Source organism: Phyllobates terribilis, unplaced genomic scaffold, assembly GCF_046119375.1.
Source record: "Phyllobates terribilis strain yellow unplaced genomic scaffold, ASM4611937v1 Scaffold_1__5_contigs__length_1240528914, whole genome shotgun sequence".
Taxonomy (NCBI): Eukaryota; Metazoa; Chordata; class Amphibia; order Anura; family Dendrobatidae; genus Phyllobates; species Phyllobates terribilis.
Window position 1 is genome coordinate 1174931486 of NW_027362761.1, and position 27099 is coordinate 1174958584.

The 27099-nt window shown below is 46.2% G+C and overlaps 1 long non-coding RNA gene across 1 annotated transcript in view; it reads right to left on the bottom strand.

The window, feature by feature from the left end:
* The window catches only part of LOC141173147 (uncharacterized), a 135871-nt gene extending 127798 nt beyond the window's left edge, over nucleotides 1–8073 (bottom strand). The window contains exon 1 of the long non-coding RNA XR_012252597.1: nucleotides 7812–8073. This is a non-coding gene — a long non-coding RNA (uncharacterized lncRNA). The remainder of the gene's footprint in view (nucleotides 1–7811) is intronic.
* Nucleotides 8074–27099: the final 19026 nt, after the last annotated feature.

A 27099-nucleotide genomic window follows, 5' to 3' on the forward strand; every position in this document is an offset into this window, starting at 1 on the left:
TAATCGACAGTTTTTACACTTAGCTGACTCTTATCCTCCACAAGGCAGTTGCCATCTGATGCCGGTGTTGCTTTCTTCAGGTTTCCCCGCCCAAACAATGCTCCGTCTTCTGGCGGCAGCGGGCAGTCTCCGGTTTTACCCGCTGAGCCCCTAGTCCATAACACGGCACCTCACGTGCTCGGCTCCATGGAACCTGCGTCTCTTCTCTCTCTAGTCGGCTTGACTCCTCCGGTGCACTGCACTCGGATCTTGCTCCAAGCCTGGAGCCAGGAGCCTGGACCCTCTCACACTGCTCTCCTGAGCGGGACTCTCAAGCCGCTTTCCCACGCAAAAGTCCTCGTCTCCCCCTCTGTCTAGCCATGCCACCAGTTTCCTGGTCACCTGACCTCCCAGCTCTCACTCTGGACATGCCCCCAGCTTCCCAGTCACCTGACTCCTGTGCTCGCAGCCTGTCTTCCCCCTGAAACCAGAGGTACTGCCCCGGCAGTTCCGGATCCCTTGTTCTGAAAGTACTTACACCCCGGTCTTCCCCCTTACACATGCATCGGAAGTAAAATGCACAGGTCCCAGCGGTGATACAATCCACCATATTATAAAGGCCTATACATTTAACAGGAGACACGTCAGGACGCTGATAATCATTCTGTCACAATATGACGGCAAAGCCAGGTAGGACAGGGTTAAATCCCAACTCTGCATGGTTTGATTAGAGGCACCTGCATAGCTTTTTACTAAAAGCAGGAAGTAGGCTCACTTGGTGTGCAGTGTGCTGGAGAACTGAGAAGTGTGTTGATTCCGCTGGGAGCTGCAGAGTACCATTTATGGCAGAATAAACTGAGCCAGGTGAAGTGCCAGGATTGCCGCACTGGTGAGAGACTGTGGTCTGTGTCTGGGAGGAGAAAAGACCTCTCAGGCTATGTGCCCATGATGCAGAAATGAAGCAGAAATTTTCCTGACCATTTCTGCATCTCCTTGCCAGAAAAACGCATGCGGATTCTATGTGCGTTATTGATGCGTTTTTGACGAGCTTTTGATGCATTTTTTCATGCGTTTTGTAAGCGTTTTTTTACACGTTTTTGAAGCCAAATAAAGTTAGTGAAAAAAAAAAAAAGGCCAATAATGATGTAATTTCCTAGTCAAACCCCTATTCACCATTTTAGAAGTATTCAGGATGCCACAAGAACTGCAATCCCTTTAATTAATATAAAAAAATTATATATACACATACATACGCTATGCAGAAATGTACGCGTGTGTATACATGGGCACACACACCCACACACACACCCCCCACTCCTCACCCAATATCCAATTACGGCTCTTTCACACGTCAGAATCTCCGGTATGAGTGGTGATGACTTTTTCCACACATACCGGAGACACACACAGACCCATTTCAGTGTATGCTTGGTCACGCATACGCTGTAAAATAATCTTACATTTCAATGTATTAAAAAAAAAATGGGTGGGCTCACGCATATTTTTAATAACCAGCTGAGGGAAAGCAGACGGCTGAGGGCTGATATAGTCTGGGAAGTAGCCAAGGATCATGGCCCCTTCCCTTGCTATTAATATCAGGCCGCAGCAGTTTGCTTAGCCTTTACTGCCCATTCTACGGGGGGACCCCCAAAAAAAATTACATAGGGTCCCCCTATAAATTGGAGCCACCAAAGGCTAGGCGGACAGCTGCGACCTCATATTAATAGCCTAGAAAGGAGCTAAGGTTATAGGCCTCCTCCCAGGCTATAATATCAGCCCTCAGCCACCCCAGATTTGGCGCATCATATTTGTGCGCCAAATCTGGTGCTTAGCCTTGCTCTTCCACGCTTCCCTGGTGCGGTGGCAGGGGGTAATAGTGGTGGGGTTCATGTCAGCGCCAGCTGCCATGAAGTCCAGGTTAGTAATGAGGGGCTTCTATAAGACACCCCCATTACTAACCTACAAAGAGTTAAAAAAAAAAAACACACACTACACCCAGAAAAAAAATATTTATTTGAAATAAAACACACAATTTTATTTAATTATTAATTTACTAAAAAAAAATAATTACCTGTCCACGTTCCTGCGATGATCTCCAATGCACATCTGTCATGTCTGGAGATGAGACAGCTGTCATGGCTGCTGTAAGCTCACACTGCCGGGAACACCTCCGCTCCCGGCAGCGTGAGCCACTGACTGAGGTCAACGGAGTGCATTCAGTCAGTGCAGCTCCGGTGACCTCCTTTACGGCCCTGCTGTACCGTGGGAATTTCTCACGGTCAGCGGGGCCGTAAAGGAGCTCACCGGAGCAGCGCTGCCTGAACTCCGGTGTACTCGCTTATGCAATGACTGGGCTGCTTTACGGCCCCATCATTGTAGCGGTGGCAGTGGTTTAGAGCGGTCACATTTTATGTGGCTGCTCTAAACTGGAGATCTTCGTGGGACACTCGTGGACTACTACGGAGGGATAAGGATAAAATTGTGTGTTTTTTTATATTTTATTACAGGAGATCGATAGCTTCGGGGAATTTGGTGTCTAGGTGAGTATAGGTGTAGTTTTTTATTTTTTACTTTATTTTAGGTGGCGATCGGTGGGGACAGGTAATGTATAAACTAAATTTCTTTTAGGCAACCACTGGCCACCAATTAAATGTATTTTTAAAATTTATTGGGGACCCAAAAAAAAAAAAAATGGGGACCGTAAATTAAAAAAAAAAATAGGTTGCCAAAAAAAAAATAAAAAATGGGGGCATACAAAAAATAAAAAATGTATAGTGGTAAAAATATAAATCTATGGGGGCCAAAAATAAACATATGGGGGCAGTTTAAAGGACACCTTAGGGCAATTTTAACAGCAGGATCAGGCTGATGGGAACTACTGCTCCCATCGAGCTGATCCTGCTGGCACTAGTGGACGGTGGACAGACATAGGCCGATGGGAGTAGTAGTGTCACGTCGACCTATGTCTGCCTGCACAGAGCCCACGCAGACACCGCACAGAGCCCACGCAGACAACCGCAGACACTTACCACACTAATCATGACCGGGACATTCAGGTCCATCCTCAGGTGCACAGCCATGATCCAGGAAGACGGGAAAGGTATGGGATTCTCGTCTTCCTGGATTTATGGGATGGTCTGGGATGGCTAGAAAGCCCCCACATGAGGTCACTTCCCATTTGCTGCGGTCTTGTGTTCCAAAATCGCAGCAAATATGCTTCAATTCTGCAATTAGTTTTACATATTTGCAGATTTGAAGCGTTCCAATGCAAGTCTATGGCGGCAAAAACACAGCGCTTCCGCAAAATAATTGGTAGTGCTGCGTTTTTTTTCCCCATGATAACCCGCAGCAGAAATTTGAGCAGCATGTGCGCAGCACATGCGGATTATCATTGGGGAACATGGCAGACCTTCTACCAAGCGTTTTTGAAGCGTTTCTGCAGTGTTTTTGCTGCTGCGGAAACGCTTCAAAAACACATTGTGGGCACACAGCCTCAATGCTGGTCTCTCTGATAGAACTTGATAGACAGAGACATTTATCTGAACAGGTGAGTCCGCATGTGCCTGTATATGGACTGTTTAACTTGTTCCTTTGTGCCAGAGATAGGTTGTTTGTATTTCATTCTGCTGGAAGTTTATGCACTTCAATAAACCTTCCATTTTGACTCAGAAACTACGTGCCTTGTGAATGCTACCAGCTGCCTAAAAGCAAGTAAATCCCTACAATTGGTGGATGTAATGTGGGTGTGAAGTCCCAGACACCACAGGTGACCAGTTTATTAATCTTGTTTAGCTGGATTAAATCTGTATGTCCTGGGTGAAAGCAGCTACAGTGGTGCAGGCATGGTCGGACAAAATGGAAGAGATTGTGAAGCAACCGATGCAGGACTAAAAAGAGACCAACAAACACCTGAAGCAACAGTTTCAACAGCAACAGCAGAAGTGGCAACCGCAACAGCAGCAGTGGCAACAGCAGCAGCAGATGACTTTTTTGGCAAAAACTACCCTAGGCAGTGAGAATGCACTTTCATCCAGCCAAATGGACGGCATTCGTATGAGGCGAACATTACGAGAGGGCTTGCAGAAAATGACTCTTGAGGATGGTGTCGAGGCTTTCCTGACTGTATTTGAGAGGGTGGCAGACAGCGAAAAACTGCCCCCAGAGCAATGGGCAGAGGTACTGGTGCCATATCTTACTGGGTAACCACAGAAAGAGTATTATGACCTTGCTCTGCAAGATGCCAAGAAGTATGACACTCTGAAGGTGGAGATTAAGGCATGTTTGGCGTAACCCTGGCAGCTAGGGTGCAACGGGTGCACCTCTGGCGCTACCAAAAGTACAAACCTCCATAGACTCAGATGTTCAACCTGTTACACCTGATGCAAAAATGGCTGCAGTCTGAGACCTGCTCTCCAGTACAGATGATGGAAAGGGTGGTAATGGACCAATTTATCCATTTACTACTGAAATCCATGCAAAGCTGGGTTGCCCAAGTAGGTCCCCAGAACGCAGATGACCTAGTGAAACCTGGTGGAAAGATAATTTGCTGCAAAGAACTCCCTGAGCAGTCAAGGGAGCCTGACTTCCCCTGTCAGGGACACTCAAAAGAAGGGGCCCAAGGCCACATCTGAGGGATGCACAAAGACCCAGGAGGGGTCAGAGCCAGGTTTAAGTGGTACATCTTGTCACATTGTCTGTTGGAGGTGTCATGCCCAAGGCATTCAGTGGGGAAAAAAAGTATTTAGTCAGCCGCCAATTGTGGAAGTTCTCCCACTTAAAAAGATGAGGTCGGCCTGTAATTGACATCATAGGTAGACCTCAACTATGAGAGACAAAATGAGAAAACAAATCCTGAAAATCATATTGTCTGATTTGGAAAGAATTTTTTTTTAAATTTTGGTGGAAAATAAGGATTTGGTCATTTACAAACAAGCAAGATTTCTGGCTCTCACAAACCTGTAACTTCTTCTTTAAGACGCTCCGTCGGGTGTGGGGAGGACACAGCAGGTCTTCCTGTGTGCTGCCTTATACGATTACATTTTTCATTATTTACGAGGCCATATTGTGTTTCCTATCCCCCCTTTTTTTGGAGGTTTATTTCCCTGTCTATTTTATTACACTTTTTATCTATTGCTTGAAATAAAATTGTTGTGATTTTATTATCTCATTGTCAGAATCTCTTCTTATCTGGCGGTCATATACCGTTGTAGATTTTTTTGTGGTGTATTAATTTTGAAGTTGTTTGACCTCATGTTATTGGACTATTTTTGGGTTTAATATTGTTCCATGCTCCATAAAGTGAGAGTGGTCAAAATCTTGTCACATCTTATAATTGTCAGTTGTAATTTTCCTTTGATTGTTATTTGTGAGGAAAGTGATACCGCCTGGTAGTACGGCTTTCAACCAAGTTACAGTGATAAAAACCTTGTCACAAACCATGGCCAACAAGTTGCCATTGTCTGTACATGTTGGCACTAAGGATGTGGAAGTACCCATTAAAGTCATTATCCCTGAGCTGGAGGTGTCCACAAAAAAATTTTGAACTGCCCAAATCATGGACTTAACCTTGAAAAGTACCCCGGAAAATGTAAGAGTGGTAAATATTGTTCCTCAGGATGCAGGAGCCGGTGTTCAGTTTTCACATTTGGCCAGACATATTGATCTGTTGTGTCAAGAGACCAAAGTGAGGAGCCAGGTAAAAGAGCTCCTCCTCAAGGCACATCCAGGGGGTATTTTCCGGTGACTAGGGTGACACAATTTAATCCTGGGGATCGGGTGCAGGTCTTCGTGCCCACAGTGGGGAACAAATTTCTTGCCAAGTGCTAAGGGCCTTATAGAGTTGTGGAAAGGGTTGGTGAGGGCCACTATAAAGTTTACCAGCCCAAGCCTTGGCAGAACGGGGTTCACTGTGGGTTGCAAATGGTGCCCAGCCCTCGGCTTTGGGCAGAGGGGGAAGGTATGTAGCAAAACCAAAAAGAGCAGGGTTAAATCCCAACTCTGCAGGGTTTGATTAGAGACACCTGCATAGCTTTTTATTAGAAGCAGGTTCATTTGGTGTGCGGTGTGCTGGGGAACTGAGCAGTGTGTAGATTCTGCTGGGAGCTGCAGAGTACTGTTTGTTGCAGACTAAACTGAGCCAGGTGAAGTGCCAGGATTGCCGTACAGGTGAGAGACTGTCATCTGTGTCTGTGAGGAGAGGTGAAAGCACCTTTTGGTGCTGGTTTCTCTGACAGAACTTGAGAGACAGAGACATTTATCTGAACAGGTGAGTCTACATGTGCCTGTATATGGATAGTTTATTTTGTTCCTTTCTGCCAGAGAAAGGCTGTTTGTTCTCCGTTCTGCTGGAAGTTTGTGTACTTCAATAAACCATCCTGTTTGACATAGAAAATACATGTCTGTGTGAATGCTACCAGCTGCCTTAAAGCAAGTATATCCCTACAATACACAGACATATTATCTTACTCACAATGACTTAGAATAGAATAATACCGGCACTCATAGAATGGTAGAGTTGGAAGGGACCTCCTAGGTCATCTGGTCCAACCCCCTGCTCAAAGCAGGATTCACTAAATCATCTCAGACAGATGTCTGTCCAGCCTCTGTTTGAAGACGTCCATTGAAGGGGAACTCACCACCTCTCGTGGCCGCCTGTTCCACTCATTAATCACCCTAACTGTCAAAAAGTTTTTTCTAATATCTAATCTGTGTCTCCTCCCATTTAGTTTCATCCCATTGCTTCTAGTCTTTCCTTGTGCAAATGAGAATAAAGATGATCCTTCTACAATGTGACAGCCCTTGACATATTTGTAGACCGCTATTAAGTCTCCTATCAGTCTTCTTTTTTGCAAGCTAAACATTCCCAAATCCTGTAACCGTTCCTCATAGGACATGGTTTGCAGACCAGTCACCATTCTGGTCGCTCTTCTCTGAACTTGCTCCAGTTTGTCTATGTCTTTTTTAAAATGTGGTGCCCAAAACTGTACACAGTATAACAGATGAGGTCTGACCAAAGAGGAGTAAAGACCGATAATGGCTTCACGTGATCTAGACTGTATGCTTCTGTTAATACATCCCAGAATTGTATTTGCCTTTTTTGCTGCTGCATCACACTGTTGACTCATGTTCAGTCTATGATCTATTAGTATACCTAAGTCTTTTTCACATGTACTGTTGCTTAGATCTATTCCTCCAATTCTGTATATGCTTTTTTCATTTTTATTGCCCAGATGTAGTACTTTGCATTTTTCCCTGTTAAAAACCATTCTGTTAGTTACAGCCCACCGCTCCAGTTTATTTAGGTCTTTTTGAATCCTCTCTCTCTCTTCTCTAGTATTAGCTATCCCTCCTAGCTTTGTGTCATCAGCAAATTTAATCAGTTTACCCTCAATTCCTTCATCTAAATCATTGATAAAGATGTTGAACAATACAGGTCCCAGGACAGAGCCCTGTGGTACCCCACTTGAGACATTCATCCAGCTGGATGTGAAGCCATTTACAACCACCCTTTGAGTCCGATCACTAAGCCAGTTATGAATCCACCTAACAGTTGCCTGGTCCATTGCATACTTGGTCATTTTTTCAATAAGGATGGTGTGAGATACTTTGTCAAATGCTTTGCTGAAGTCAAGATATACTATATCTACAGCATTTCCCTGATCCACCCAGTCAGTGATTCTGTCATAGAAGGAAATTAAGTTAGTCTGACATGACTTGTTAGTTACAAACCCATGCTGACTCTGGTTAATCACTTCATTCTTATCCATGTACTTACATACATGTTGTTTAATAATTTGTTCAAAGATCTTTCCTGGTATAGAAGTCAGACTCACCGGCCTATAGTTCCCTGGGTCCACCTTCTTCCCCTTTTTGAAGATAGGAACAACATTTGCTCTTGTCCAGTCTTCTGGGACTTCTCCTGTTCTCCAAGAATTTTCAAAGATTATGGAGAGTGGTTCTAAAATTTCTTCTCCTTCAGTACTCTGGGATGTAATTCATCTGGACCTGGAGACTTGAACTCATTTATGTTAGCTAAATATTCCCTCACAATCTTTCTGTTTACAGATAACTTGGATTCTTCTATTCCTTTAAAAGGACAGTGAAGATCAGTTGATGTTACATTTTCTTTCTGAGTGAAAACAGATGCAAAATAGGAATTTGTATACTTGCTGCAATAAGTGGTGAGCCGTTTGCTGCGGCTTACTTCCAATTAAAAAGAAAAAAAATGCAAACTGCTCTATGTGCACTTACAGATATTCTCAACAATTATTGACACACATATATAGGTGGTACACAGGATGATCCTATGAAAGTTGGCATCAAGAGTCCAAATATGTTGCGGTACAGCAATAATCCAATCAAGAAAGGTAAAGGTGATGTATCCTGATTGTCTCTTTATATGTGAACAAACGGTATGAACGAAGAAATGTCTCTTGATTGCCCTTTTGTATACCATCAGTATGGTTGAAGATAATGTATCTTACTCTCCTCTTTTTATATAAATACTGTCCTCTCTTTAAATGAACAATCAATGTAAGTGGATCTGCGCAGTGTTCTGACCGGCAGCGTTGTAGACTAACCACAGTCCTAATAAAGTGATCCGCCTCCGACGGTGTGACGTTACCTGCTACACAATAGTCCATGGAAAAAGGAGAAAACTATGCATTTCCTATGCATTTCGAAGAAGTTGTCCTTCTTCTTTTGTAGGATCATCCTATGTACCAGGGTAGGATCACCTATATATGTGCGCCAAAAATTGTTGGGAATATCTGTAAGTACACACAGCGCTGTTTGCATTTTTTATTTGTAATACTATCATCCACTCCTCCCATCGAAATTTTTATCCTTTAATATGTTGCAGTCACCATATTATATATCACTGTGTACTTACAATTGCTAATTTTGCTTTTCTACCCAGCTAATTCTTCTCTTTTCCATTAGGTCTATGACATCATGTGATTTAAAACTAAAAGCTGAATCCTTCTAAGCTCTATGTAGAAACAGGAGGTTAATTTTCCCTATATGACTCATCAGTCACTGCAAAAGTCATTGGCAGGGGGGAAGGAGGGAGCAGCTGGGTCAGGAGTATAAGAGCGGAACGTTAAATGCAATGACTAGAGATTTCTTGTTTCTACCTAGGGCAGGGAAAAAAGAAGAATTTACTGGATTGAAAGGCAAAATTAACAATTGTAGGTACCCAGTGCTATATAATATGATGACTGCAGCATCTATCTTCAGGAATGTACCATTTCTTACCCTCATGACTTCTTGATATTTGGGGGGTGCGTGGACCTCTTTGACTGACAACATTCTTGTCAGTCTATGCAGCATCAGAGGTCCCAGGAATGGGACAACCTGCTATGGTTAGCTTGGTTTCCACTATCCCTCTATTGCACTCTTACCAGATGCTATGAAGCAGCTTATGGATTGGCTAGTAATGGGGGAGTTGAGGAGAGTTAAAGAAGAGTTGGAGGTGAGCGGCGCTGCAGAGAGGCTCGAGTGTTACTGTACATGTCCAGGAGCTGGTCTTCAGTTATTAATGCTGGTGACATAGTATTTGTAATGCTGGCGGACACCCTGGCCGGGGTTTTTTTTTGTGTCCCTGGACATTACAGAAAAATGGGTCTCCTGGCTGGGAGTGTTTGCTTTAGTATTAGTGATATGCCACTGCAGACCCCATACTGCCGCTTCACATGGCAGGCCAGGACCTAATGAAGTAGAGATGAATGTTGGAGACCAGAGTCCAAAAATAAGCTTTTCTTTACTGAACTGTAAGATGAGGCGACAATACTCCTGAAAAATATCAGCGCTGTGTATCGCTGGTGCAAGAAGGCTGGAATCTACTGTTCAGATGGGACCATGCGGAACTAACCGGTACAGGAAGAGTTGCTGAATAAACACTTTTGATGACGGAGTTCCTGAATATAAAGGGTCTGCATGCCAAACCGGAGTGGGTTTTAGCTCCAAAAGAGAGAGTGGTACAGAGGTCCTCAGGAGGAGACGCTGCAGCCAGAGTTAGAGACCAGGACAAGAAGCCGGTGCCAGCGGGCTGCTGTCAGGTTACACATAGGACCTCAGTGGCACCAAGTGAGACCCAGAGTCGCCCAGTTTATTGTTCCTCCAGTGTATTGCCTACAGTCTCCAGTTTGTTGCTTTTCCAGTTTACTGCCTCCAGTCCCCCCCAGTTTATTGCTCCCCCAGTGTATTGCCTCCAGTCCCCCCAGTTTATTGCTCTTCCAGCGTATTGCCTTCAGTCCCCCCCCAGTTCATTGCTCCTACAGCGTATTGCCTTCAGTCCCCCCAAGTTTATTGCTCCTACAGTGTATTGCCTCCAGCCCCCCCCAGTTTATTGCTCTTCCAGCGTATTGTCTTCAGTCCCCCCAGTTTATTGCTCCAACAGTGTATTGCCTTCAGTGCCCCCCAGTTTATTGCTCCTACAGTGTATTGCCTCCAGCACCCCCCCCCCCAGTTTATTGCTCTTCCAGCGTATTGCCTTCAGTCCCCCCCAGTTTATTGCTCCTACAGTGTATCGCCTGCAGTCTCCAGTTTATTGCTTTTCCAGTTTACTGCCTCCAGTCCCCCCCAGTTTATTGCTCCCTCAGTGTATTGTAAAAAAAAAAACATACAGAGACATTCATTTATTCACCTCTCCACACGTTCCCCGCCGCAGCAATTGCAGCATCACTTGTTTCTCTTCACTGGAAATTTTGGATGACGCAGGCGCGTGCAGAGTGATGACGCACGCACCTGTGGCACAGAGAAAGTGCCGGGAAGAAAGCTAAGGATGTGTTCCTTCCTGCAGCTCCGCTGCCACAGCGGAGCCAAAGGAACAATCCCTGTCCTGCACACCGCCTATGATGAGGGCAATCTGGCCATTGGCCCCTCGGAGCCTCTAGCCAGATTGCTCTCATTATTAATCACCCTACAAGGGCCCCTCCTCCACCTTTGGGCCCCGGTGCAGCTGCACTGGTGGTATGTCGCCCCTGGAGGAATCTCTCTGGTCTCTGTGTGCACCGACGCACCGTCATGCATTTAGTCTCCATCCACTAGTGCAGAGACAACTGAAAATTAGGGCCAAAGCCTGCAGTGGGGAAAATGCAGGATACAAGTCCAGTAATGAGCAGAAATAGTGTTATTCCTCATGTGCACACATGGCAGCTTATTCTCATCTAGTATGACAGATTTGCTTTAACTTTCAGAAAAGCATAATACATTTGTAAGAGCCATTAGTGAAGAATAGTTTTTCTTATTTATGTGCCTTTGTCTCCCATTCCCATTTACTGCGGCAGGTAAGGCCATAGATGGTATATGCTTCACTATGGCCATACTGGTTCAAAGCATCCAGAGGAAGATACAGAAGCTGCAATTATGGGAATTATTAACATGTAGGAATGTAGTACCTGATCACACCCCTGATGAAGCCATAAGCATTTGGCGTAACGCGTAGGTTATTTATACTTTTTCCTTTTCTCTGTGCATTTTTATTTTCTGGTACTCTCCTTATTCCTACATTGCTTTATGCTTAATTTATTTGTGGGCTTGATAGTGGAGCATAGATATTTTCTACTATGCTCTCTTACCAATTGATTTACCTATACCATGCCATATATATTTTAGCGATATTTGGAATTATGTACCATTGTTATTGAAGTACATTTATCTTGCACAGTTGTGTAATACATCTTTGACATATCTATTGATTATTTTTTTTTGTTTGGGTGAATTTTTTTCCTTTTTTGTCCTTTGTCCTGTGTATGTTTTTTATCATGTTTTTTAATAATGTCCTATGTAGTGTGTTTTGAGACTAATAAAATTTTGCATATTCTTGTACATTAGTGTCTTTATATCTATTTATCAATTGTATTTGGTGCCCTGGATTTGTCCCAATCCCCCTTGTCTTTTTCTTATGCTTGTTTGCATTCATGGGGACATTGGCACAAATACATAATTAATATTTAGTGTGGTGCTAGGTCTGCCCCTTACTTCTTACAAATGTAGTACCTGTAATATGGCGAGGGGCGGTAGCCATGGTCGAGGCACTGGTTTGTTGCGCCCAGCTCGTTACATGAAGTTGGGTGTCCTGCCTGGGTATGTAAGCTTGTGCTGTGAGGGCATTACACCCATGAAGGTTGCATGTCACCGATGTTGCTGGTTTGACAGGACCAGATGTTTCACAGTTCATTGAGGGAGACCACCAGTCAAAAATAACATTTTTACTGAACGGGATCTTGGTAGGGAATATATACAGTGGATAGCAGGTACACAAGCATTTTCCACACAGTTTCCTTCCTTTTTTTCTCTATCTTCACCTTTCCTCTCTACTGTCTCTACTTGTCCTATGTCTCCACGGTATCGCACTACTTCACCACAACCCAGCTTTTGACTCTACAGTCCTGCTTAGCAAGAGTCCTTTGCTTGAGCTGTAGTTCCAAGTCTTCTGTAGCATCGGCATCTCTGCCCCCTGACAGGCAGAGACGCCGTCCCCCTTACCGCCGCGCTCCTGGCCCGGTGTCTTCTGGCCCTCCTGCTGCTGCTGCTGCCGGCGCGTGCAGCTTCCCGAGCACTGTGCTTAGGGCGCGCGCGCGCGCTCCCTCCCTCTTAAAGGGGCCGCGCGCGCCATCCTAAGGAGTCTCCGGCCAATGGCCTTAGGACCTCTCATTTAAAAGGTTCCTCCATCAAAATGGAGGTGCCCATGCAAGGTTGTAGCTCTGTATTCTAACTCTGCTTCAGCCCTCAGGTCTCACTGCTAGTCTGACTATCAGTCCAGTCCGCCAGCCTGACTACCAGTTCAGTCCGCCAGCCTGACTACCAGTCCAGTCCACCAGCCTGACTACCTGTCTCCGCCAGCCAAGTACACTCTCCAGCCCGACGGTCTGCCTACGGTCCAAACCCGCCAGTCTGTCTATGGGCCAGGCTTGCCGGCCTACCCGGAGAACGTACCAGTTACCTGCCATGCCTACCAGCCAGCCTGCCTGGACGCCAGTTACCCGTGGTGTCTGCCAGTCCGTCTACACAGATCACCCGTCAGCCTGCCTGCCATGCTCATCTGCTGTACCGGTCAGTCCCTGCCTTCTGACCCGTGGGAGTCACCTGCTCTCATACAAGGACAGGTCCAGAGTAGCACCTGGTCCCTCTGCTCGGTCCTTCCCTGGTTCACGGAGTCAATTGAGCCGCCGTGTGACCTTGGTCAGTCTGAGTTGATACCTAGTTCCGCCCCTCTGGTCCCTCCTTGCACCGCAGCACAGAGGTTCCACCACCCGGATCCGTAACATCTTCTTTCCCCTCAGGGTTCCAGTATGGCCGGTACTTATCTTTACTAATACTGATGCCCCACTGGGGGCATTTTACTCATCTCACGTACTCAGTCCTGTCTAGGCCCGTTACCTTCAAAACTTATAAACTCTGGGCATTTCTTCTAGGTGTCCTCTCCTAGGACCCATCTCTAGTAGATCACTTTGCCTCTTAGTCACTTCTGCTCTGGATCTCGCTATCTCTTCCTTTCAGTCTCCTCTTACTTAGGAACACCCAAAATGAGGCACTGCTCACACTGGACCTTAGGTCCTTTTTCTATTCACTCCAGGCCCTAGCTAACTCTCTGACAGGAAATCATCACTTTCCCTTCAACTTTCCCCTCCCACTCTGGGTTAGTCCCAAACATTAACTCTCACTATCCCTACTGTCAAACTATACACGCTATCAATACTACTAACACCTTTAACGCATATCAAAATTCACATTACACATCACAGTTTACATTACATCACATAATATTATACTTGTTTCTTCAAGGGGGAACGTGGGCAGTATGTCCGTCTCTTTACATACCATCCAGCTGCACAGATAATAGGGGTTCTAAGAATTAGCTCTAAGATGCAAATAACAGTGCTCTTGTCCAGCTGAACAAAAATTAGCTGGAATTAGCCCCCAAATGACTGGGGTAATGATTAATACATTATCAGCCTCTATGAACAGCCATAACCAATATCATATTCTCCTTTTCTCCACCTAGTCATGAGCTCAGATGTGATGGCGTGAAGTGGGGGTGGGGGGTTGTATTAATGGAAGTACTAATTAACACTCATGTAGAGAGGAGAAAACAGAAAAGACTCTCCGGAGAGGCAGAAAAGCCTTGTACCCCGGAGACTCAATGACTGAACATGCATTTCTTGACTTTTTAGTTGCCAGTCATGTATACAGTATATAGGATGTAGCATGTACACAGTGTGGAGGGGCTTTGCCGGCGGAGATCACAGCTGCTGGTAAATGTAAATCACACGCTGACTATGTGTGATGAATTTCTAATGCTGAGGGATGAGAGAAGGCTGCGGATGACTGGAAACTGTGTAAAGGACTTTATAATTGGTCTATCCCTTATTTCCCATCGATTGACTGGGAGAGGTAGTGATCATGGCTGTGATTATCTTATCAATCTAATGGGACTGTAATACGGAGGCTTCTCAATCCACAGACCATGTGGTGTATGTGTATTAATGGCAACGATACAGATGATAACCTAGACAGGAGCAGGAATGTGGCTGCCCATGAAATCCCCGGTGGGAGGCTCCTGAGACGTCAGGTATGGAGACGGTGCGGTGCTTCCCCTGTGGCCCCCCCGCTCATCACTGCACTTTTCATTATACAATTCAGTTTTATTTATATTTGTTAGAAATTTGATGTAAAAAACACTAAACGTAGAAAAAAAATAAAATTACCCCTGCACCTCCTCCTCCTCGCTAATCTCATATTGCATTAAAAACTGTGAAATATTCTCTGTGAGTCTCAGGAGCTTAGACATGTCCCTCTTCCCCCTCCACTTCTTCACTGCCTTGTGTCTACTGTAAGGCCACTTATTACTTCCCTCTCCTGGCTACAGTGCTGGGCGCTGTGTCCTCCGTTCTCTTCCGTTAGATCTCTCTGCTCCTGCATGTCTCCTGTGAAATCGCTCTCCTGGGTGTTATAGCCTGAGGTGGTGGGAAGCTGCCAGAGTTTTCAGGTACTTCTTACCTCCCCACCACATGTTGACTGAAATCATCTCACTATCAGACATTGCTGCATGAACTCTGCTACATCACTGTGCCAGCTCTCCTGCACTGAACCTCAATTGCAAACTCAACTCTGCTGCATTAGCTCCACATTGCTGTGTGAACTCTTCTACATCACCATGCCAGGTCTGCTACACTGAACCTCAATTGCAAACTGAGCTCTGCTGGATGGGTTCCACATTACTGTGTCAACTCTGCTACATCACCATACCAGCTCTGTTATACTGAACCTCAATTGCAAACTGAGCTCTACTAAATTGGTTCCACATTGCTGTCAACTCTGCTACATCACTGTGTCAGCTCTACTACATTGAACCTCAGTCGCAAACTCAGCTCTGCTGCAGCTGCTCCAGATTGCTGTGTCAACTCTGCTACATCAACCTATCAGTTTTACTTCACTGAACCTCAATCGCAAACTGAGCTCTGCTTCATCAGTTCCACATTGCTGTGTCAACTCTGGTACATCACTGTGACAGCTCTGCTACACTGAACCTCAATTGTAAACTGAGCTCTGCTGTATCGGTTCCACATGTCTGTCTGCTGCATTAGATGTCTTCATTCCAACTCTGCCATTGTTCCATCCCGGGTGCATCTGTTGCTCCAGTTCAGCTTCTCTAGTGGCCGTTGTTTCAGCTCTGCCAATGTTGTTTCAACTTGACCGTTCTGGTGCACCAGCTCCACCGTCAGTGATGCATAAGAACTGCTTATCCATAAGAAATATATACACTGACAAATAGGTAGATAGATATTCCATAGATATATAGAAAAAAATAAAAGGAAATAGTCATGGTCGAAAGTGTTGGCACCCTTGAAATTGTTCCAGAAAATGAAGCATTTCTCCCCAGAAATTATTGCCGTTTCACATGTTTTGTTATTCACATGTTTATTTCCTTGTGTGTATTGGAACAACACAAACAAAGAGAGAAAAAATGGCAAATTGGTCAGAATTTCACAGAAAACCCCCAAAATGGTCTGGACAAAATTGTTGGCACCCTCAACATAACAATTAGTTTCACACCCTTTTGGAATAAATAACTGATATCAATCACTTTTTATAACCATCAACAAGCTTCTGACACCTCTCAGTTGGAATTTTGGATGACTCTTCTTTTGCAAACTGCTCCAGGTCTCTCATATGTGAAGGCGCCTTCTCCCAACAGCAATTATAAGATCTCTCCTCAGGTGATCAATGGGATTTCGATCCAGACTCATAGCTGCCACTTCAGAACTCTCCAGTACTTTGTTTCTGTTAATTTCTGGGGGCTTCTTGAAGTATGTTTGGGTCATTGTCCTACTGGAAGACACATGACCTAGGACGAAAACCCAACTTTCTGACACTGGGCACTACATTGCGACCCAAAATCCATTGGTAATATTCAGATTTTATGATGCCTTGCATACAGTCAAGGCACCCAGTGCCATAGGCAGCAAGAAAAAAACAAAACATATTTGAACCTTCATCGTATTTGACTGTAGGTACTATGCTCTTTTCTTTGTAGGTCTCATCCCGTTTTAATGAACAGTAGAATGATGTGCTTTACCAAAAAGCTCTACTTTGGTCTCATCTGTTCACAAGATGCTTCCCCAGAAGGATTTTGGCTTACATTTGGATTAGGATTTGGCTTACATTACATTTGGCGTACATTTTGGCAAACTGAAGTATAGCTTTTTTATGTCTCTGTGTCAGCAGTGGGGTCGTCCTGGGTCTCCTGTCATAGCATCTCATTTCATTCAAATGTCGACGAATATTTCACGCTGACACTGATGTACCCTGAGTTTACAGAACAGCTTGAATTTCTTTGGAACTTTATTTTGGCTGTGTGAAGACACGGGGTCTTCCGTGGGCGTAACGCTACTCAGACAACACAGGGTGAGGGTAAAACAGCGTGGCAATACTTTATTGAAACACAAAGCGGACAATAAACACCCAGAACAGTCCCAGCAAATACCCAAGATGGTACAACATTATACAGTCTCACCCTTCCTTCTCCGCCCGCCTGGGATAGAACAGCTGCGACTTTAGAGACTTCTAGGACTGACTACCTCAACCAGTGGCCCCCCCGCTACTGGTGGACCCCCACATAGAGGAAGTAGTGGCAAGCTTAGGAAGCTAGCAGTCCATCGAGGTACAAGACCCAAGAGTCCCACCCTGGCCTCTCTGAGAGTTTCCATGGGTAGCAGGCGACCGGTGGGTCCCTCTTGGCAACCCCAAACAACATATCCATGGGGCCAGGTGACTTCTTTGTCCCAACCTGGTCTCCCCAAAATGTATCCATGGTTTCCCTGATGGTAAATGGAGCAGATCTGTATCTTTCCAGTCAGGGCCATACTCTTAGGCAAGAATCATATAGAGTTCAAATTTGTGTCTCTTTGGGTAATGCCATGCAATCCATCTGCTGTCCTGAAGGATGTCTCTCATTCTCCTTGTAAAGTCTTTCTCCAATCTCTGTTTCAAGTCCCACTGCTACAGAAGCACATGTCCTTTTTAAATACACATCCATAGTTTAAGGGTCATTAGTCACATGTCAGAGGCAAAGGTGCAGGGCTCAGCTATCATTGTTTGAGCTAATCTATTTACATAGGTGGTATCACAGGGGCTGTTGTAAATAAACATCTAGCTGACTTTTAGTACAATTTGTCATTAGCATAGTAAGCATGATTGTTTCCAAAGGACTAGAATTCAACATTCAGGGTTATACAAATACTGGTCTGTTCTCATTCACCAGACACAAACACACAAAGATTATAGGGTATTTCTATTGGATTAACAAATCTAAACATCTGGCTTATTAAGATTTTAGGCTGTATCGTCAGAGTCTGCTTATCCACCATCAGGACTATCCTGCGTTACAACCTTTCATCAATTTTTCTCTGCCGTCCACGTCCAGGGAGATTAGCTACAGTGCCATGGGTTGTAAACTTCTTGATTATGTTGAGCACTGTGGACAAAGGAACATCAAAATCTCTGGAGGTGGACTGTTAACCTTGAAACTATTGATATTGTTCAACAATTTTGGTTCTCAAGTTTTCAACCAGTTCTCTTCTCCTCTGTCTGTTCACACAGGCAATGCCATTTTGGTCCAAACACATTTAGTTTTTATTGCTTTCCACAGGTTGCACAGCACCAAAACAAACTCATAAACATAAATCCATATCTTTGTCCAGGTGCTAACTAAACAGCACAGACCCTGGCTACTCATACACAGCTGAGGTAGCCCCAGGTCTGTCAAACAAAGCAGCTATTGTCCATAGCAATCACTGATACTTGCGGTTCTCAGCACACAGCCTGTGCAGACTCTTCTCAGAGAGAGGGATTCTTAGCTCCAAGACACATTCAGTCTGGTCAGCTTCCCCAGCAGACTAACTAAGGAAAACAGCTATCCTAGTTATATGCAGAGCCAGCCAGGTGATCTAATCAGAACCAGTAAAGCTAGGATTTAACCCTAGACTACCTGGCTTTGCTGCACTATCAATCTCATATCTATCTATCTATCTATCCCCCCCATACTGTATCTACTGTATACTACTATATTGATCTATTATCTACCTACTTAATATCTATCACATAAGGAGTCATATCTTATCAGAGACATTTTACACTGCTCAAAAAAATAAAGGGAACACTTAAACGACAGAATATAACTCCAAGTAAATCAAACGTCTGTGAAATCAAACTGTCCACTTAGGAAGCAACACTGATTGACAATCAATTTCACATGCAGTTCTGCAAATGGAATAGACAATAGATGGAAATTATTGACAATTATCAAGACACCCTCAATAAAGGAGTGGTTCTGCAGGTGGGGGACCACAGACCACATCTCAGTACCAATGCTTTCTGGCTGATGTTTTGGTCACTTTTGAATGTTGGTTGTGCTTTCACATTCGTGGTAGCATGAGAAGGAGTCTACAACCCACAGAAGTTGCTCAGATAGTGCAGCTCATCCAGGATGGCACATCAATGCAAGCTGTGGCAAGAAGGTTTGCTGTGTCTGTCAGCGTAGTGTCCAGAGGCTGGAGGCACTACCAGGAGACAGGCCAGTACACCAGGAGATGTGGAGGGGGCCGTAGGAGGGCAACAACCCAGCAGCTGCACCGCTACCTCCGCCTTTGTGCAAGGAGGAACAGGAGGAGCACTGCCAGAGCCCTGCAAAATGACCTCCAACAGGCCACAAATATGCATGTGTCTGCTCAAACGGTTAGAAACCAACTCTATGAGGGAGGTATGAGGGTCCGACGTCCACAGATGGGGGTTGTGCTCACAGCCCAACACCGTGCAGGACGCTTGGCATTTGCCACAGAACACCAGGATTGGCAAAGTCGCCACTGGCGCCCTGTGCTCTTCACAGATGAAAGTCTGGAGACACCGTGGAGAGCGATGCCTGCAACATCCTTCACTTGACCGGTTTGGCAGCGGGTCAGTAATGTTGTGGGGTGGCATTTCTTTGGAGGGCCGCACAGCCCTCCATGTGCTCACCAGAGGTAGCCTGACTGCCATTAGGTACCAAGATGAGATCCTCAGACCCCTTGTGAGACCATATGCTGGTGCGGTTGGCCCTGGGTTCCTCCTAATGCAGGACAATGCCAGACCTCATGTGGCTGGAGTGTGTCAGCAGTTCCTGCAAGATGAAGGTATTGAAGCTATGGACTGGCCCGCCCGTTCCCCAGACCTGAATCTGATTGAGCACATCTGGGACATCATGTCTCGCTCCATCCACCAACATCACGTTGAACCACAGACTGTCCAAGAGTTGGTGGATGCTTTAGTCCAGGTCTGGGAGGAGATTCCACAGGAGACCATCCGCAACCTCATCAGGAGCATGCCCAGGCGTTGTAGGGAGGTCATACAGGCACGTGGAGGCCACACACAATACTGAGCCTCATTTTGACTTGTTTTAAAGACATTGCATCAAAGTTGGATCAGCCTGTAGTGTGTTTTTCCACTTTAATTTTGGGGGTGACTCCAAATCCAGGCCTCCATTGGTTAATAAATTTGAGTTATATTGATGATTTTTGTGTGATTTTGTTGTCAGCACATTCAACTTTGTACAGAACAAAGTATTCAATGAGAATATTTCATTCATTCAGATCTAGGATGTGTTACTTGAGTGTTCCATTTATTTTTTTGAGTAGTATATTTTTTTTGAATATTAAGTTCACAATTATCATTTTTTGCGCAAAATTTATAAAATGTCGTACACTGGCACCGATTAATCAAAACTTTTACGGCATTTCTGGAGTAAAATGCTTTAAAAAGTACCAATATTTTTTCACAACGCAGAGCTGCACAAAAACATTGTGATTTTTGCCGTTTTCTGACCAATCTAAACCACCTCCAACAAAATGGGCAGAGCTGGGTGGGATGAGACGTGGCCACACAAAAGAAAAAGAGAAAGATATGCAAAACCATGGATCTCTCAAAGGTGAATTTATTGATGCAAAATCAGAAACAACAAAAAATTATGTTAAAAACACTTAAAAAATCCAAAGGCCATGTGATATTGAGCAAACAACTCAAAATGGAATTGTGGTACACCCTACCTAACATATGATGCACAGGCTATCAATACAGATAAAAATACTAGAATGGTGAGCTTTGTATTAAAGGACAAAAAGATCCCACTGCAAGGACACAGCCATGATTCATACAGGGTCAGTATGCATCGAGGAATAAAGAAAATGCAATATACTTAAATCAAAATAGTACAATGCATAATATATAAAATATGAATAAATAAAGTGTATTTCAAGATAACAAAGTTGTGCAAACAATCAAATAAGATATATATGGCACATGGACAAAATAGCCACAATTTATCAATTGGTATATAAAAGACAAAAGCTGATCATGTAGGATTTATAAAGCGAGTGCATGCATATAGAAAACCTAGTCCTGCAAAAAATCATGTGAGAAAATATATCAGCGATATTTTTCAGTCAATATATCAATAAATAAAACCTGTGTCAATCATAGAGTTTAGTTAGGGACCAGACCTCAAGTGTTTCGCCACAGAAAAGTGCGGCTTCCTCAGGGGCAATTGTGTGTATAAAGATGCTTGTTAGGTATATATACAATAATATATCAGGGTAAATTGATTAAAAGATAGCGACGAGAAAATAAGCTCATATATTCACCCACAATTGCGCAGTGCAGAACATAATACAGGTTTGACGGAGCATAATAATGACCCATGATCGCAAGATCGGCGCAGTACAAAGGGAAAGTAAGATGCACAGTGACGACACACAAATGTGTGACGCTCGCAAGCCCTGCCCTGGGAAGATTGGGTACTCGGAGCCGGGTCAGATGTTGAGGACGGGGATGCAGTCGTGGCCTCGACCCGTTCCGTGTCCAGGGCCGTCACATTGAAAATGATGTTAGGGCTTTCCGGGTTGAGTGGTAATTGTCGACTACGTCACCTGTGGTGTCTGGTGATGCGCCATCAGCGCCGCTAACAGTCCACTGAGGCCCGATGTCATGGCGGCTAAAGTTCTCGCTGCTCCCCACAGGCGGAGTGCGGCCTCAGGGCAGGCAAGGCAGGATAAAGGAGGGTAGCAGTGTGGGAGTGCGGCACCGTGTCACGTGGTATGGCGCGTAATGAACAATCCGGAGGCCATAGGGATGAATTTCCAAGGCTTTACTCACAGTTCTCATAAGCAGCGCAAGGCTTCTCCCTGCTCCTCGCGGAGTCCTGCGGCCACCAGGGACGGGAGTCCGACTACCTCCGAGGAAGTCCAGTATGAGGTAGCATCCCTACACCAGAGTCTTCCTGCACTACAGACTTTACCCCTTCCCGTCTGTGCGTGTGTAGATAGGCCGGGTCTCCCTCTGAGCTCCTCTCAGGTGTATGGCTCGGGTGGCAATTCCTCTCCATCCCAAGCCCGGCGGGATCCTCAGGGCCTAACCGGGCTTTCCCGTCCTGGACATAGAGTACGAGGTCGGGTGTCGGGGGCCGGTACCCCTCTTGCAGCCGGAATCCCTCTGAATAGATCAGGTAGAAGAGGACAGGTGGCGTACTCCGCTCCGTCTGCATCCTCCCCGGGACCCATTTGCTAGGGAGCCACACTCTAAAGCTCCCGGGCCTTCTTGATCCTGGTCCTTGGCCGGGTTGAGACATTCCTCGTCTGCAACCTCCCTCTCGTCCCATAGATCGGGGTACGAGGGCTGTGTCCCATGCCGGTGCAGGCCCACACAGGATCTGCGCTCCCGGAGGGAAGTCACATTACACACAGTAGTTTAGACCGCTTGACAGCCCAAGAACAACGAACGAACAAGATCAAAGATGGCATACTATTAAATATGAAATTAGAAGTGTCACTAACTAACTGTTCCTCCACCCACACCCACTAACTGGTTCCTACTACTTTGTGTTCCCCAGTCTCCCTGTAACCAGGGGAGCAGCACCTAGTGCATACTAGCTCCCTCGGGTGGAAATGAGGTGTTGGATGCAAAACTAGGTAACTACCATCGCACCGGACTTACCTCAGAGGAGGAACACCACACTCCATTAAAGAAGTGCAGCATTCCTGTGGCGGTCGAACCCTCAGGGGCGCCACATTCTCCCCTGGTAAAACACAGCACGTCCGCAGGCTGCAAAGGAATAGCACCCAGGAAAATTCTTTTTATATAACAAGTAAAACTATCATCCCTTTATGGGAGGCACATTTCTTGTAACGTTGCATAACAGTTATAAAAGTACAAAAAGTGCAAGAGTATAAAATTATAAAAAACACAGAGATATAAAAGTGCAAAATTATAAATTAAGACAAGAGACCTTTTGATCAAGACAGCGGACTGCTTAAAGGTGACGACGGTCAGTTCAGTAGCAAGAGGGACCTGCCCTAAACCCTCTACGTGGGCCCTGGGGTGGCGGCAGGGCATGAAGATCTGGAGCTGGACCCCCACACAAGCCACTCCAGACAGGTTTTGCTTCTGAGGTCTGAGGTAGAAAGTAGGCACGGTTTTGTATAAAACCAATAGGGAGCACCTAAATAGGTGCATAACTATTTACAATGCAGTCCGCCGCCTGCCATAGTCCGCAGGGACCAAAGTCTCTATAAATGAAGAAACACACAAAAATAGCAGCAATAATCAAACTTCAAACACTAACTACAGCAGTCGGGGCTGCTTTAGACTTGGGGCTCAAGTGGAGGGAAGGGCTCATTCCTCCCGACAGAGGCTAGCCGGTCACCTGAGGCTGAGGGTGGGGTGGCGTCACTCCCAGACACTTTGCGGACGTCCAGGGTGTACCACCCACGCTCCCCCTGGTGGCGAGTGAAAGTCACAGTATCGCCCGGGAAGGGGTTCCGGCCGGGGTGTCCCTTCTTAAGGCGCGGCTCAACGTCCCGCCGGCTGACGAAAACATCGTCCTGGAACATGGGACACCGGATAAACCCCCACCCCGCCTCATGGTGAAAACGCACAACCTGGCCTTCATACCGGGGACTAGGACGGGTGGCCTCCTCCAGTCGCGCCCGAGTCTTTGTAGCCTTGGTCCTCACCTCGAGGCGCTCGCAGCGTTGCTCCCGCCGACGTTGCTCCCGTGCCAGTTGGAAGACCTGGTCGCTGCACCATTGGCTCCTCCTGCGCGCTTCAGATCTGGTCTCCCGCGGGAAGCCCATAAGGTCGCCCCCCTGGTTTTCCCAGGCCCACTCCTCGGCCTCGGGCCAGGTTACCGCTGGTGCAGGTAGCGGGGTCAGGACGGGTTGCTGTAAGTCCTCCCGTAGTGCGGACCAGTCCGGGTTGGAGCCGGTAGCCTCCTCCGCAGCTCCAGGCACCTCCGTTGTAGAGCTCTCGTGGCAGATCAAGTCCCCACCTATAGCTGCCGCTTGCAGCTCAGGAGCTAGCGCCTGCTCCCAGGTGACGACTTGGGGATGTATATACTCCGTCATGAGGTCCAAGATTAACTCCGATGGCTCCGCAGCCGGGGCAGGGGTTGCACTCTCACCTGTCGTTAGGTCAGTCTCTACTTCGACCTCCAGGCCGACTGCTTCCAGAGCCTCCACTCCTCGGCAGCGGGCTTGTATGCGCTGCAGCATTTCAGCTTTCCACGCTGCCGTTGCCGCCTTCTGGGCCTCCTTCTGTCTCCTTGCAAGTTCTGGAGCTTCCTGCTGGAGAAACTCAAAGTCTCCCGGAGTCAATGCGCTGCCACTAGGTTCTCCGCCGGGTGAAGGGCCTGAACCGGGCTCAGTGGTTGCGTGGTCTCGTTCCCCAGAGGCCTCCATGACTGCCGCCGTTCACTGCCAAGCTCCAACTGACATGGCCGCACGTTGTTGCTTTCCTTCTTCTTCCTCCTCTTTCGGGGCGGTTCCTGGGCGGCATGCTGACAGGCCCTCCTTCGTTCAGCCCATCCTGTTTGACGGGCATTACCCCACGGACAGTCTCTGATGGAAGGGGCAGTCCACAATTTTGGCGCCAAGCGGGAGCCCAGCCCACGATGGGAGGTGTACAAAGACAGTCTTTTCACAGCATTATGGCACCTGTCCTTCTTGCGCGGGCGCCATTTTTAAGTGCAAAACAACAGTCCAAGGTGTAAGGCACACAGTACCCGATAGCAATGGGCACTTTTCTCCGTTGCTGCGGGCACGATATCCTGCCGACTACGCCAGAGATGTGACGCTCGCAAGCCCTGCCCTGGGAAGATGGGGTACTCGGAGCCGGGTCAGATGTTGAGGACGGGGATGCAGTCGTGGCCTCTACCCGTTCCGTGCCCAGGGCTTTCCGGGTTGAGTGGTAATTGTCGACTACGCCACCTGTGGTGTCTGGTGATGCACCACCAGCGCCGCTAACAGTCCGCTGCTCCCCACAGGTGGAGCGTGGCCTCAGGGCAGGCAAGGCAGGATAAAGGGGGGTAGTAGTGTGGGAGTGCGGGCACCGTGTCGCGTGGTATGGCGCGTAATGAACAATCCGGAGGCCATAGGGATGAATTTCCAAGGCTTTACTCACAGTTCTCATAAGCAGCGCAAGGCTTTTCCCTGCTCCTCGCGGAGTCCTGCGGCCACCAGGGACGGGGGTCCGACTACCTCCGAGGAAGTCCAGTATGAGGTAGCATCCCTACACCAGAGTGTTCCTGCACTACAGACTTTACCCCTTCCCGTCTGTGCGTGTGTAGATAGGCCGGGTCTCCCTCTAAGCTCCTCTCAGGTGTATGGCTTGGGTGGCAATTCCTCTCCATCCCAAGCCCGGCGGGATCCTCAGGGCCTAACCGGGCTTTCCCGTCCTGGACATAGAGTACGAGGTCGGGTGTCGGGGGCCGGTACCCCTCTTGCAGTCGGAATCCCTCTGAATAGATCAGGTAGAAGAGGACAGGTGGTGTACTCCGCTCCGTCTGCATCCTCCCCGGGACCCATTTGCTAGGGAGCCACACTCTAAAGCTCCCGGGCCTTCTTGATCCTGGTCCTTGGCCGGGTTGAGACATTCCTCGTCTGCAACCTCCCTCTCGTCCCATAGATCGGGGTACGAGGGCTGTGTCCCATGCCGGTGCAGGCCCACACAGGATCTGCGCTCCCGGAGGGAAGTCACATTACACACAGTAGTTTAGACCGCTTGACAGCCCAAGAACAACGAACGAACAAGATCAAAGATGGCATACTATTAAATATGAAATTAGAAGTGTCACTAACTAACTGTTCCTCCACCCACCCCCACTAACTGGTTCCTACCACTTTGTGTTCCCCAGTCTCCCTGTAACCAGGGGAGCAGCACTAGTGCATACTAGCTCCCTCTGGTGGAAATGTGGTGTTGGATGCAAAACTAGGTAACTACCATTGCACCGGACTTACCTCAGAGGAGGAACACCACACTCCATTAATGAAGTGCAGCATTCCTGTGGCGGTCGAACCCTCAGGGGCGCCACAAATGCGGCGCATGGTAATGGTGGAAATAGTAAAAGCGCCGGAAGTCACATAAGAATCACTCTGCACAGTTGTAGATACATTGTTATGGATAACTGTCTAATAGACAGAAATCTTAGATATGACGGCAGTACGGAAGACAAAATCAGGAAACGAGAATAAGATGTACATAAGTGTTGCAAAAGGACACGAAGAAGGTAGACGATCACATAGTAGAAAGGCATCCCTATTCAGAATCAAATATATATAGAGATAAAATATAGAAAGTATAAAAATACATGCAAATAACAGCTAAGTGTGTGCAAGTGTTAGTTATATTAATCATATAAACGACTAATAAATATGCGTATACAGCAAGTAGTTAATTAGTTAAATATTACGACCACCATAAGGGTGGAAAGATAATATAAAGGGTTTTTTTAATCCCTCGAGACACACTGACAGAAACATAGTGAACAATTAAAAAGCTGAAAGCGACAATATTCTAATGAGAATGAATTTATCATCCAAAAGTGATCACGCAGTCCCAGGTTGACAACTTTGTCCTTATGTTGGACACATCCAACAGTCAAATTCTGCTAAAGTTTGTGTTTCTTACTCCAGAGATGTTACTCCAGTCCCTGACCGGAGTAGCATTTCTACCGCAGCGCACGGAAGCACACTCCACTGAGAAGACGCAATCAATTCATTGAGTGGCATGCTTCTCTTACTGAATTTGGTGGATCGTACACCGGCGAGCCCTTCATTAAGACAGACACGTATAACACCAATCTTAATGAATCGGCCACAATGTTTTGTAAATTTGCCACATTTTAAGCTTCCATGTAGAACTCTTGCACCCGTTTTTAATCTACTCCTTTTATTGCAGTGACTTTGTAATGTTTTTTGAGAATTTTTTAAAAGTCACAATTGCTAAATTGCAACACGAAACCACCTCTACTTTGTATACAAAAAATATATAAAGAAAGGAACATCACAATTTACTCCGAATACTTGGAGGTAAAGCAATAAGAACAGAAGACCGTGGTGTCCGTTCACCTCCAATATCAAATTGCCACCGGTAAGAGACAACTAAATAACAAGTCCGGCTCTGCTACATCTTTAGTCCTCATAATCCACATTGCTACGTTTCCATTCAAGGCTGAAGCGCTGAATGTCGCCGTGCACCATCTGTGATAGAGGAATCAATGGCTCAGATTCATTTACTCAATAGCAGCATTAGCGT